We start from the raw sequence: 13,522 nt of genomic DNA, 5'->3' as shown, positions 1-13,522 counted from the left end.
GCAGGCAGGTAGCGGAGAAGCGCTCCCAGGTGAGCAGGCAAGAGTCTGGAATAGCTGGTGGTCACAGCACGTGACAGCGGAGCCTCCGGACTGGCAAGCAGGCAGGTAGCGGAGAAGCGCTCCCAGGTGAGCGGGCAAGAGTCTGGAATAGCTGGTGGTCACAGCACGTGACAGCGGAGCCTCCGGGCAGGCAAGCAGGCAGGTAGCGGAGAAGCGCTCCCAGGTGAGCGGGCAAGCTGGTCCATAGACAGACTGACCGGAGTTGTAAGGCAGACCGTCGGACCTCAGGCAAGCAGGCAGGTAGCTGATGTGCGCTCCCAGGTGAGCGGGCAAGTTGGTCCTTAGACAGACTGACCGGAGTTGTAAGGCAGACCGTCGAACCTCAGGCAGGCAGGCAGGTAACAGGAAATCAGGCAGGATTAGGACAGCAAGCTGGCAGGAATCTGGCAGGTAACTGGCAGGTAACTGGCAAGGGACCTGAGGGCTGAAGCAGAGTAGAACGGTGCAACAACATTGCTCGGTCACCTCCATTTTGGAGGAGGTGCCTTATATATGGTAAAGTCCTCCGGCCATTGGCCGGGGACTCCTTAGGACGGCGCGCGCGGCCCCTTTAAGAAAGAGGGAGGGGGCGCGCGCCCTAAGCACAGTGGCCGGGAAGGAGCGCGCGCTGCCAGCAGAGCGGGAGAGGGACGCCGGGCACGGAGCAGAGCGGTGAGGGGAACAGCGTCCCTGCCTAGCAGAGGGCAGGGACGCCGGCACTACAGTACCCCCCCCTTTGGGCCCCCCCTTTTTTAGGCCAGATAGAAATTTAGCTAGGATGAGAGGGGCATGGATGTTCTCCCGGGGCTCCCACGTTCTCTCCTCAGGACCAAACCCCTTCCAATCTACCAGAAAAAAGGTCTTTCCTCTTACCCTTTTGGTGGCAAGAATGTTCTCTACCTCAAACTCGTCCTCAGCAGAAACCGGAGCAGGAGGCGTACCTGTAGACTTGGAAAAAGAGTTAAGCACCACGGGTTTGAGGAGAGATACATGGAAGGAGTTAGGGATCCGTAAGTTGGCCGGGAGTTTCAATTTATAGGCCACCAGGTTGATCTGACTGATGACCTCCAGAGGACCGATGAACCGAGGTCCTAACTTGTAAGAAGGTATCTTGAGTCGAACATATTTAGATGAGAGCCAGACTTTATCTCCTGGACGAAATTGTGGAGGATCCAGGCGTTTTTTGTCAGCGTGTCTTTTCATACGCTCGGATGACAGAAGGAGTGCGGATCGGGTACTCTCCCATATGGAAGAAAATTTGCTAACGAGAGATTCCGCAGCCGGGTTGTCCACAGAGGTGGAGACAGGAAAAGGAATCCGAGGATGCTGACCAAAGACTACAAAAAACGGGGATTTGGAGGAGGATTCGCTCTCGTGATTATTATAAGAGAACTCTGCCCATGGTAGGAGATCCTCCCAGTCAGAATGGTGGGCATTAACGAAGTGCCGGAGGTAACTGGTCAGGTTCTGATTGATCCGCTCCACTTGACCATTGGACTGTGGGTGGTAAGCGGAAGAGAAGTCCAGGGTGACGTCTAGTAGTTTACAAGTGGCTCTCCAGAAGCGTGAGGTGAACTGTACCCCACGAACCGACACGATGTGGAGGGGCAGGCCATGAAGACGGAAGATGTGGCGGATAAAGTCTTTAGCCAGCTCGGGTGCAGACGGAAGGCCTGGCAGGGGAATAAAGTGAGCCATCTTGGAAAAGCGGTCAGCGACCACCCAAATGACCGTACAACCGGCAGAGACGGGGAGATCAGTTATAAAGTCCATTGCTATATGCTGCCAGGGGGCAGCAGGTACAGGAAGCGGAAGGAGGTGTCCGGCTGGCAGATGTCTCGGGACTTTGTTGCGGGCGCAGGACACACAGGCAGAAACAAAGTCTATTATGTCCTTGTGCAGGGTAGGCCACCAATAGTGCCGGGCAATAAGCTGGAGGGTCTTTTTCTGACCGGCGTGGCCAGCTAGTTTAGACGAATGGCCCCAGTGTAGGATCTTCTCCCGATCAGGTACTGAAACAAACGTCTTACCGGGAGGGAGACGATTTAGACTCACGGGAGCCACCTGCATTACTCTGGCGGGATCGATGATATGTTTAGGTTCTTCCTCGAGATCGGACACCAGAAAGGATCGGGACAAGGCGTCTGCTTTGACGTTTTTGTCAGTCGGGCGAAAATGAAGAACAAAATCAAAGCGAGCAAAAAACAAGGACCACCGGGCTTGGCGCGGGTTAAGTCTCTGGGCATGCTGGAGGTAAGCCAAGTTCTTGTGGTCAGTGTAAATTATTACCGGATGAAGAGCCCCCTCGAGTAGGTAACGCCACTCCTCCAACGCCAGCTTGATGGCCAATAACTCTCGGTCTCCTATGGAATAGTTGCGCTCAGAAGAGGAGAAGAGTTTGGAGAAGAAGCCACAAGTTACCATTCTCCCGGAAGATGATTTTTGAGTAAGTACCGCTCCGGCTCCAGAGGAGGAGGCGTCAACTTCCAGGAAGAACTGCTTGTTGCCGTCCGGGCGATGGAGCACCGGGGCGGAAGAGAAGGCCTGTTTTAGGGAAAGAAAGGCCTCCTCTGCTTCGGGCGGCCACTCTTTGGGATTAGTACCCTTACGGGTGAGCGCGGAAATTGGGGCAGTCCGGGAAGAGAAGTGCGAGATGAAGAGGCGGTAATAGTTGGCGAAGCCCAGGAACCGTTGAATAGCCTTCAACCCCTCTGGTCGGGGCCATTTCTCGATGGCAGACAGTTTCTCAGGATCCATTTGTAGGCCGGTCTGAGAGATAATGTTGCCCAGAAACGGAAGCGAGGTCTGCTCAAAGAGGCACTTCTCATATTTAGCGTAGAGATGGTTCTGCCTGAGCCTGAGCAGGACCTGACGAACATCCCTCCGGTGAGTCTGGAGATCCGGAGAGAAGACCAAGATGTCGTCCAGGTACACCACTACGCAGGAGTAGAGAAGGTCCCGGAAGATGTCATTGACCAACTCTTGAAAGACGGCAGGAGCGTTACAGAGGCCAAAGGGCATTACCAGATATTCATAGTGGCCGTCCCGGGTGTTGAATGCCGTCTTCCATTCATCCCCCTGACGGATACGAACCAGGTTGTACGCCCCACGGAGGTCCAGTTTGGTGAAGATTCTAGCCCCCCTCAGACGATCAAATAACTCCGGAATGAGCGGAAGGGGGTACTTATTCTTCACCGTGATCTGGTTAAGGCCTCTATAGTCTATACAGGGACGGAGAGAGCCGTCCTTCTTTTTGACGAAAAAGAAGCCTGCTCCCGCCGGGGAGGTAGATTTCCGGATGAATCCCCTGGCCAGATTCTCCTCAATATATTCGGACATCGACCGGGTCTCAGCAGCGGATAATGGATAAATACGCCCACGGGGAGGAGAAGTACCAGGTAACAGGTCGATAGGGCAGTCGTATGGTCTATGAGGGGGTAGTGTCTCTGCCTCCTTTTTATTAAAGACATCAGCATAAGACCAATAAGGAATCGGAAGTCCAGGTAGATTAGCTGGGGTAGGAGAAGGACGGACGGGATGAACGGGAACCAGACAGGTCTTATGGCAGCCCTGTCCCCAGCGAAGGACTTCTCCGGTCTGCCAGTCAAGAACGGGTGCATGTTTCTGGAGCCAAGGTAGGCCTAGCAAGAGGGCGTGAGAGAGTCCAGGCAGAACATGAAAGGAGATACTCTCAGAATGCAGCATTCCCACCTGCAGAGTAATGGATTCGGTGATGAGTTGGATGGGGCGTGGTAAGAGCCCCCCATCCACGGCAGCAACAGACAAGGGTACAGCCAGAGGTTTGGTGGGGATGCGGTATTTCTCTACCAGGGACTGTGAAATAAGATTCCCGGCTGCTCCAGAGTCCAGTTGGGCTAGTTCGAAATAACGGTTCTCCCCGTAGACGATTGAAACTGACAACAGCAGGGATGGAGAGGATTTATTCTTGTCTAGGTGGACCTCTCTGAGCGAACCTAGACACAGGCGTTTCCCGACCTCTCCGGGCAGGCACGGATCCGGTGCTCCTTACTGCCACAGTAGAAGCAGGTCCCCTCGGCACGGCGTAAGTCCTGACGGGTCTTGACCATCTTGGTCTGGTCGACCTGCATAGGCTCAGGAGGGTGTACCTGGTTAGAGACAGAAGGAGTGACGGGTTTCTGAAAAGTAGGAGCTAGACGTGGTAACCTCCTCTCACGGGTGACCTCTCTGGCACGCTCCTGGAACCGTAGGTCAATCCAGGTGGCAAGAGTTATTAAGTCATCGAGAGTGGTAGGAATGTCCCGACCGGCAAGTTCATCTTTAATACGGCCGGACAGACCCTCCCAGAAGACGGAAACCAGAGCGTCGTTATCCCAGGCCAGCTCCGAGGCAAGGGTACGGAACCGTATGGCATATTGGCCCACGGTGAGACTTTCCTGACGGAGGCGTAGCAACGATGATGCGGATGAGGTCTTCCGTCCGGGTTCGTCGAAGACTTTCCGGAAAGCCGTGAGAAAAGCAGGCAAGTTGGACACCAGGGGGTCTCCTCTCTCCCATAGAGGATTTAGCCAGGCCAGGGCCTCCCCGGTGAGATGGGACATGATGAATGCAATTTTGGCTCGGTCGGAGTTAAACTGGTGGGACAATAGTTCAAAGTGCAGGGTGCACTGATTTATGAAGCCCCGAGCCTGGGCTGAGTCGCCTCCGAAGCGAGGAGGTGCAGAAAGCCGAGGTCCGGGGTAGGATATCATGGTGTTAGTGGACAGCGGAGCTGCCGGATTGCGAGACATGGCATTGGCGGAGGTTGTTGGTGGAGCAGTCAGAGTGTCCAGGCGAGTATTGACATTCCGCAGGTGACCCAGGATGGACTCCTGTTGGGACCTCTGACGGGACAGTTCATGACACAGGTCCGAGAGCGAGGGAGCTTGGGTGCCACCGGGTTCCATGGCCCGAGCAAACTGTAACGGGTCTGGGAGGCGGAACCTCTGGGCTACTATACAAGGGAGCGGTCCTTGTAAGGGAGCGGGTGGCGACCAGGCAGGCAGTCACAGCAGGTGACCGGGACAGTCTCTGGGTGTACGGGCAGGAGGTCACGGCAAGTGATCAGGGCAGTCTCTGGAAGAACGGGCTGGAGGTCACGGCAAGTGACCGGGGCAGTCTCTGGAAGAACGGGCTGGAGGTCACGGCAAGTGACCGGGGCAGTCTCTAGGTAAAGGGTAGGTACGACCTGTGATGGCTGAACCTCCAGGTAGGCTAGCAAGGCAGATGGAGGATGTGTGCTCCCAGGTGAGCAAGCGAGAGTCTCTGGAAAAGCAGGTGGTCACAGCACGTGACGGCGGAGCCTCCAGGTAGGCAAGCAGGCAGGTAGCGGAGAAGCGCTCCCAGGTGAGCGGGCAAGAGTCAGGAATAGCTGGTGGTCACAGCACGTGACAGCGGAGCCTCCGGACTGGCAAGCAGGCAGGTAGCGGAGAAGCGCTCCCAGGTGAGCGGGCAAGAGTCTGGAATAGCTGGTGGTCACAGCACGTGACAGCGGAGCCTCTGGACTGGCAAGCAGGCAGGTAGCGGAGAAGCGCTCCCAGGTGAGCGGGCAAGAGTCTGGAATAGCTGGTGGTCACAGCACGTGACAGCGGAGCCTCCGGGCAGGCAAGCAGGCAGGTAGCGGAGAAGCGCTCCCAGGTGAGCGGGCAAGCTGGTCCATAGACAGACTGACCGGAGTTGTAAGGCAGACCGTCGGACCTCAGGAAAGCAGGCAGGTAGCTGATGTGCACTCCCAGGTGAGCGGGCAAGTTGGTCCTTAGACAGACTGACCGGAGTTGTAAGGCAGACCGTCGGACCTCAGGCAGGCAGGCAGGCAACAGGAAATCAGGCAGGATTAGGACAGCAAGCTGGCAGGAATCTGGCAGGTAACTGGCAGGTAACTGGCAAGGGACCTGAGGGCTGAAGCAGAGTAGAACGGTGCAACAACATTGCTCGGGCACCTCCATTTTGGAGGAGGTGCCTTATATATGGTAAAGTCCTCCGGCCATTGGCCGGGGACTCCTTAGGACGGCGCGCGCGGCCCCTTTAAGAGAGAGGGAGGGCGCGCGCGCGCGCCCTAAGCACAGTGGCCGGGAAGGAGCGCGCGCTCCCAGCAGAGCGGGAGAGGGACGCCGGGCACGGAGCAGAGCGGTGAGGGGAACAGCGTCCCTGCCTAGCAGAGGACAGGGACGCCGGCACTACATCTATCTTGGTCTCATCCATAAAATGCTTTCCCAGAAGGATTTTGTCTTACTCGCGTACTATTTGGTCTAGCTTTTTTATGTCTCTAGGTCAGCAGGGGAGTCCTCCTGGATCTCCCACCATAGCGGTTCATTTCATTCAAATGTCGGTGGATAGCTCGCGCTGACACTGATACACCCTCAGCTTGCAGGACAGCTTGAATTTCTTTGGAACCTGACTGGGGCTCCTTTTGCCAGGACTATCCTGCTTTGCAACGTTTCAACAATTTTTCTCTGCCGTACACGTCCAGGGAGATTAGCTACAGTGCTATGGGTTGTAAACTTCTTGATTATGTTGTGCACCGTGGACAAAGGAACATCAAGATCTCTGAAGATGGACTTGTAACCGTGAAATTGTTGATATTTTTCAACAATTTTGATCCTCAAGTCCTCAGACAGTTCTCGTCTCCTTTTTCTGTTCTCCATGCTTAGTATGGCACACACAGATACACAATGTAAAGATTGAGTCAACGTCGTCTCTTTTTTTTTTTTATCTGGTTTCAGCTGTGATTTTCATATTGTCCACGCCTTTAACTTGCCACAAGTGACTTTGTCCAGTCCCTGATAACATCCTCTCCCACCGCCCAAGTCATTATAAGTCCCTGATGATGTCCTCTCCCCAATTCAAATGTTATGTCTTATGAGATCATCTCTGCATTGCTGGACATGTCTGGAATACAGAAGTGAATTTTTTTTCAGCACGTGGAAACCAATGGACAGTATGAATAGTTGGAAGTGGTGATAGTGTGTAACCCGAAAAGAGGAGCAGATGGCCAATAATTCAGAAGAAAGTCATTGTGTCTGAATGTGTGCACAGGTGGTGATACTGTGTAACTGGAAAGAAAAGCAGAAAGCAGATAGTTGTAGGAGAAAGTGTGTGTGTGATACTATGTAACCAGAAAGGAGGAGCAGACGGCCGACAGCTGCAGCAGAAAATCATTGTGTCAGTGATCATGTACAGAAGCCCGGATAGCTCAGTCGGTAGAGCATCAGACTTTTAATCTGAGGGTCCAGGGTTCAAGTCCCTGTTTGGGCAGAAGCCTTTAACAAAGAGGAAAACAATAAATGTCATTTCATAAGGATATAAGAGACCTAGAGAAGGACAAATGATGGAGACTATTCAGGAAAATATCATTGTTAGAAGAAATCTTTTGATTTTGGACAGTCTTAAGTGGTGACCATGTTCTCCTTAGCTGCTCTCTTGGCGCCAACAACAGGCAATCACTGGTAATGTAATGTACTAGAACATAAGTGAGGGCTCGTTACATATTCCACGTAGTAGAAACATGTGGACAGTCTGTATAGAGGGACTATATGGCGGTATTCAGTCCCTATTTGGTGTTATTATGTGGTCTTGGTATGGAAGTAATCAGTCACTATTTGACAATATATTGTCACGGGATGGCGGTTTTAGGTGAGTATTGGTTTAATTATGTGTTCCTGGTATAACCATAATCAAAATTAAAAGCAAAGCCACAGTAAGAGGAATTAGAATCCCCCCCCACCAATTTAATTTTGGGGGGAATTTACAATTATGTGTTTATAGTATGGTGGTTTTCAGTCACTATTTTTAGTTCTTACCACTATAAGTCCCTGCCTATCCCCCAAATCATTATAAGCCGCTGATAGCAGCCTCTCCCACCCACAATTGATTACAGCTCCCTGTATAGTGTCCTCTTCCACCCCTAGTTTATAATATATCCCTGATAGTGTCCACTCCCAGCCCCCAATCCGTTATAAGTCCCTTTGGGTATCCTCCCCAATGTCAATTCATTATAAGTCCCTAATAGTGTGCTCCCCTGTCCCACAATTCATTATAAGTCCCTGTATAGCATCTTCTCTAACCAACTAATTCATTAAAAGTCCATGATGACGTCCTCCTCCTTTTTCTCCCAATTCAATATAAGTCCCTGATAGTGACGCGCCCCCTGGGCCATATTCTTTAGGGGGAATATCCGGAGCCGGATCAGATGGGAGTTGTAGTCTTCCGAGTGGCTGTGACCCGGTCCGTGCCCAGGGTGTCAAACTCAGTTGTATGTGGCAGTCCTACAGATGTTAATAAGTTCTTAATGTCGACTACGCCACCCGTTGTATTGCGGTCACTATGGCCGCCGCTGCAGCAGGGTCCGCTGAGGCTGATGGTGTAGGTGCAGCTTTTGATGGTATAACCCCCAACGGGTGGGGTATAGCCTCAGGGGGTCAGGTGCAGAGGATGGGGGTTGTGGTGGTGCAGCATAGATGTTAAAGGAAGACAGAGTCGGGTTATGCAGTTAAGGGTATTTACTCACTGCTGATGTTCCGGTCACTCCAGCTTCAAGTGACCTCCCGAGCCGTGCTGCATCCACCAGGTCCTGGATCCAGCCAACCCCCAAGCGAGTCCGGAGCGTGACCCTGAGCTCTCCTTCTGTCCTTTCTCTGGCCGTCCCCACTAGTGATCCACCCAGGTCCAGCTCCCTCGGGCCTTCTGTTGGGAGACCCTTGGCCTTGGGTTCCCTGACCCTCCACGTGGTATGCCTTCGGGGTGGATGTGGTGGGTGGCCGTGGCAGACGCTGCCCACGGCCTCCGGTCTCTGGCTGGGGTGTGTTTTTGCCCCCACCAGCTTGGGTTCCGGTACCCTGATGCCGACTCTTCACCCGTGGATTGGATTTGGGGTCTCAGAGTCCTCTCTTCTGTTTCCCCCTCTGGGTCTCTCTTGCTTTCTCCTCTCTCTCTCTCTGGGGCTGCTCTGCTCCTCTGCTTCTTACTTCTCTGCAAAGACTGACTGACTGACCCTGTTCTTAGTTGGTGCCCACCTTATATACACCCTCTATGTGTGAGCTCAGGTGACCAGCACCCAATGAGCTCCTATCTTTACCCAGGCTGCTCCCCCTATCTGCCCCTACACTACTTGGGATGTACCACCCCCCTCCCACTCCAGCCAGGAACAGACTCGGTCGTACCTGCACATTTCTAAGTGGGAGTACCATCGGTCTGCTCCCCGGAAATGGGATGTATGTAGTGCATGCAGCCTACCGAGCTCAGTTCCACACTCCATCCTTACCCGGGAGTGGAATATCACACCTCTGGGTTGAGGTGCAATACCCCTGTAGCAGCCGAATCCTCAGGGTGCTACATTCCCCCCTGGTAAATCACAGCACATCCTCGGGCTGTAAGACATAACACCAAAACATACAAATTTTTGCATAAACATATAAAACATATAAAACATTATATATATATATATCAATATAAAACATTCTCGTCGCCTCTGGCTCCTCCTCCGGTCACTGTGCAACGTGTGACCGGGTAAAGTGCGACAGTCTCTCTGGAAAACTGGTTTTCCTATAAAACCGGTAGGGGGCGCTTTAGGACGCGCAACTATATACAAGGATATGGCCGCTCTCAGTCCTCGGCCAGGTATTAGGGAGGAATGACCGCTCTCAGTCCTCGGTCAGTGGGATTTAGGGAAATACGGGTAACAGTTCACACATGCTGGTCCCAACGGGGACTATATTAGCAACAGCAACAGTTTCAGTTTCAGTTCACGGTTTCAGTTTCAGTTTCAGTTCACGGTTTCAGTTTACGGTGCCCCGACGGGCAACTATATACAGCTTCTGCTTCGCTGTCCTTAGCGACGGCGTCCTCCTGCTCTTGCTTTATGGTTACCTTTGGCTTCAGACCCGTCCGGGTCCTCTTGCTCTTCCTCCTCACACCGCAGCTCTTCCTCCGTCAGGCGATGCACATGGAGGGCGTAGGGACCTTTGGCACACTTGTGCCGGGTGAAGGTGACCTCGTCCCCGATGTAAAGGTCACGACCTCTGTGTCCCTCCGGTAGGTGGGACTCAACGTCTCTCCTGGTTACGAAGACGTCGCCTAGGGTGTGGTGGTCTCGGATGAAGCCCCACCCATGCTGCAGGTTAAACTTTATCACAGTCCCGGTGGTGCGGGGACTATGCGCTGCACGGGGGTCTCTCCTGGCCCGGCTCTTCTGCTCCGCGCTCTTTACTTGAGCTTGCTGTTCCCGGACCCGCCTCTCTCTCCGCTCCCTCTCGAAGTCCTCGAGCTGTTGGCGGCAGCACTCAGCACGCTCCGCTGCAGCTGCCCGAGTCTCTTGAGTGAATCCCATAAGATCTTCTCCGGTGGGGTCCCACTCAAACTGTGCTTCCGCTAGCGGGGGCGAGATCCTCTTTACGGGCTTTGGAGCCGGGATCAGGGGTTCATCCAGGGGTCTCTCTCTCCGGAGTCATGGATGGTGGAACTCCGGTGGCCATATAAATGGCTGCCCATCCGGGCACGTATGCTGGGCGTACAGGTCCTCTCCCAGATGCGGCACTCTTGGTCTTATGGGCGTGGTGGTGTTAGCGCCCGGGTTGCCCGGGCCTTGCGGCCAGGCCTGGGGTATCTGGAAGGTAAAGGGCACCGTAAGGACGGCGGCGCCCTGGGCTACTTGGCCCTGCGACCAGGCCGGGGGCTCCGCGGAGGTAGGGGGCGCTGTTGGTATTGCGGCGCCCGGGGGTACTAGGCCTTGCGACCAGGCTGGTGGTACTTCCTGCTTGGTCACGCTCGGGGTCGAGGCGTGTGACGTCACAGGGGTCGCGGCTCCCGTTTGAGGCCTAGTCTGCGGCGGTGACGTTGCAGCGACGGGCACGGCAGGATAGACTTCGGGCTCTGCGACGGGGAGCTGGGGCAGGTACGCGGTTTCCCGGTCTGGGGTATAGACGTCCCCTTTACCTGCCTCCACTCGTTCGGCTCCCTTCTCGGCGCCGTCTCCGGCCTTCAGTCCTCCCGCGCCATCCTCAGAGGCGGTCTGTCTCCTCGTCTCGGGTGGCGTGCTCCGCTCACAGGTCTCGGTCTGCTGGGCCATCTCACGGCTCCACTCCGCCAACGTCTCTCGCTGCACCCGGGCCATCCTCCTTGCGAGGCCCTCCAGAGCGGTCTGTGCACACTCCCGGTCTCGGGGGAGCTGTGCTAGGACCTCCACTAGGCCTAGTGGGGTCGTTGTTTCCAGCAGGCTCCTGACCAACGGGTCGGTGCTGCTCTGCTCTCCTACAGTCGTCTCCAGCAGGCTCCTGGCCAGCGGGCCGGTGCTGCTCTGCTTTCTCGCCATCTCCGGGTAAGCTCCTCCGATACTCTTCTCCAGGCTTCTTGCCTCCGGGTGCGCTCGCTCTAGACTGCTCCAGGCGGCACCCATCTTTGTTCTCTCCTTTCGTCTCCTCCCCCTTCGAGGGCGGTCCCGGGGCCACTTGGTGACTGTCAGCTCCAGGGGCAGTTCTTTCACGCTGACAGACACCTCTAGCATCACAGTCTCTGTTGGTGGGGGCGGTTTCCATTTTTGGCGCCATTTTCGGTCCTGGCCCACGATGGGAGGTGGCCTCTCGCCACCCTCTGGCACGCCCATAATGGCGTCCGCTCTTCCAAGGCGGGAAACCTTTGGAAATGGCGGGAATCGCTTCCCAGTGGCGGGAAACTCTGCAGATGGCGGGAAAACGCGGTTAATGGCGGACAACCGGCGGGAATCGACTGGTGATGGGGTCCGATGGCGGGGACCCTCCGGAACCGGCAGGAGACTTCTTTCTGAGGTAAACTTGCACTTTTCTTCAGGCACGCAGTACCCGGTGGTTGTGGGCACGTAATCCTGCCGACTACGCCAAAGTTGACGCGCCCCCTGGGCCATATTCTTTAGGGGGAATATCCGGAGCCGGATCAGATGGGAGTTGTAGTCTTCCGAGTGGCTGTGACCCGGTCCGTGCCCAGGGTGTCTAACTCAGTTGTATGTGGCAGTCCTACAGATGTTAATAAGTTCTTAATGTCGACTACGCCACCCGTTGTATTGCGGTCACTATGGCCGCCGCTGCAGCAGGGTCCGCTGAGGCTGATGGTGTAGGTGCAGCTTTTGATGGTATAACCCCCAACGGGTGGGGTATAGCCTCAGGGGGTCAGGTGCAGAGGATGGGGGTTGTGGTGGTGCAGCATAGATGTTAAAGGAAGACAGAGTCGGGTTATGCAGTTAAGGGTATTTACTCACTGCTGATGTTCCGGTCACTCCAGCTTCAAGTGACCTCCCGAGCCGTGCTGCATCCACCAGGTCCTGGATCCAGCCAACCCCCAAGCGAGTCCGGAGCGTGACCCTGAGCTCTCCTTCTGTCCTTTCTCTGGCCGTCCCCACTAGTGATCCACCCAGGTCCAGCTCCCTCGGGCCTTCTGTTGGGAGACCCTTGGCCTTGGGTTCCCTGACCCTCCACGTGGTATGCCTTCGGGGTGGATGTGGTGGGTGGCCGTGGCAGACGCTGCCCACGGCCTCCGGTCTCTGGCTGGGGTGTGTTTTTGCCCCCACCAGCTTGGGTTCCGGTACCCTGATGCCGACTCTTCACCCGTGGATTGGATTTGGGGTCTCAGAGTCCTCTCTTCTGTTTCCCCCTCTGGGTCTCTCTTGCTTTCTCCTCTCTCTCTCTCTGGGGCTGCTCTGCTCCTCTGCTTCTTACTTCTCTGCAAAGACTGACTGACTGACCCTGTTCTTAGTTGGTGCCCACCTTATATACACCCTCTATGTGTGAGCTCAGGTGACCAGCACCCAATGAGCTCCTATCTTTACCCAGGCTGCTCCCCCTATCTGCCCCTACACTACTTGGGATGTACCACCCCCCTCCCACTCCAGCCAGGAACAGACTCGGTCGTACCTGCACATTTCTAAGTGGGAGTACCATCGGTCTGCTCCCCGGAAATGGGATGTATGTAGTGCATGCAGCCTACCGAGCTCAGTTCCACACTCCATCCTTACCCGGGAGTGGAATATCACACCTCTGGGTTGAGGTGCAATACCCCTGTAGCAGCCGAATCCTCAGGGTGCTACATTAGCGTCCGTCCTCACTCTCCAGTTTATTATAAGTCTCTAATATCATCCTGTCCCATCCACAAGTCATTACAAGTCCCTGATGGCGTCCTCCCTCCAATTCAATCGTTGCCTCTTATGGGATCATCTCTGCATTGCTGGACAGGTCTGGAATACAGAAGAGACGGTTCCCTTCCAGGACGTAGAAACCAATGGACAGAACGTATAGTGGTGAGTGGTGATAGTCTGTAACCAGAAAGGAGGAGCAGACGGCCGATAATACAGGAGAAAGTCATTGTGTCAGTGATGATGTACAGAAGCCCGGATAGCTCAGTCGGTAGAGCATCAGACTTTTAATGTGAGGGTCCAGGGTTCAAGTCCCTGTTTGGGCGGAAACTGTTAATAAAGTTTAATTAAAGAATATTTAAACAATATTTC

At 54.7% G+C, this 13,522-nt stretch overlaps 2 non-coding genes across 2 annotated transcripts; both read left to right on the top strand.

Moving 5' to 3' along the window:
* Positions 1–7,238: 7,238 nt before the first annotated feature.
* TRNAK-UUU (transfer RNA lysine (anticodon UUU)) lies at positions 7,239–7,311 on the top strand. The gene has a single exon. It is a non-coding gene; the product is annotated as a tRNA-Lys (tRNA).
* A 6,092-nt stretch (positions 7,312–13,403) lies between these two features.
* Positions 13,404–13,476, top strand: TRNAK-UUU (transfer RNA lysine (anticodon UUU)). Its single transcript has one exon. It is a non-coding gene; the product is annotated as a tRNA-Lys (tRNA).
* Positions 13,477–13,522: the final 46 nt, after the last annotated feature.

The sequence above is a fragment of the Phyllobates terribilis genome, unplaced genomic scaffold (assembly GCF_046119375.1).
Source record: "Phyllobates terribilis strain yellow unplaced genomic scaffold, ASM4611937v1 Scaffold_11__3_contigs__length_659146591, whole genome shotgun sequence".
NCBI lineage: Eukaryota > Metazoa > Chordata > Amphibia > Anura > Dendrobatidae > Phyllobates > Phyllobates terribilis.
The sequence above is the reverse complement of the archived record's forward strand: the minus strand, read 5'-3'. Positions and strand labels throughout refer to the sequence as shown.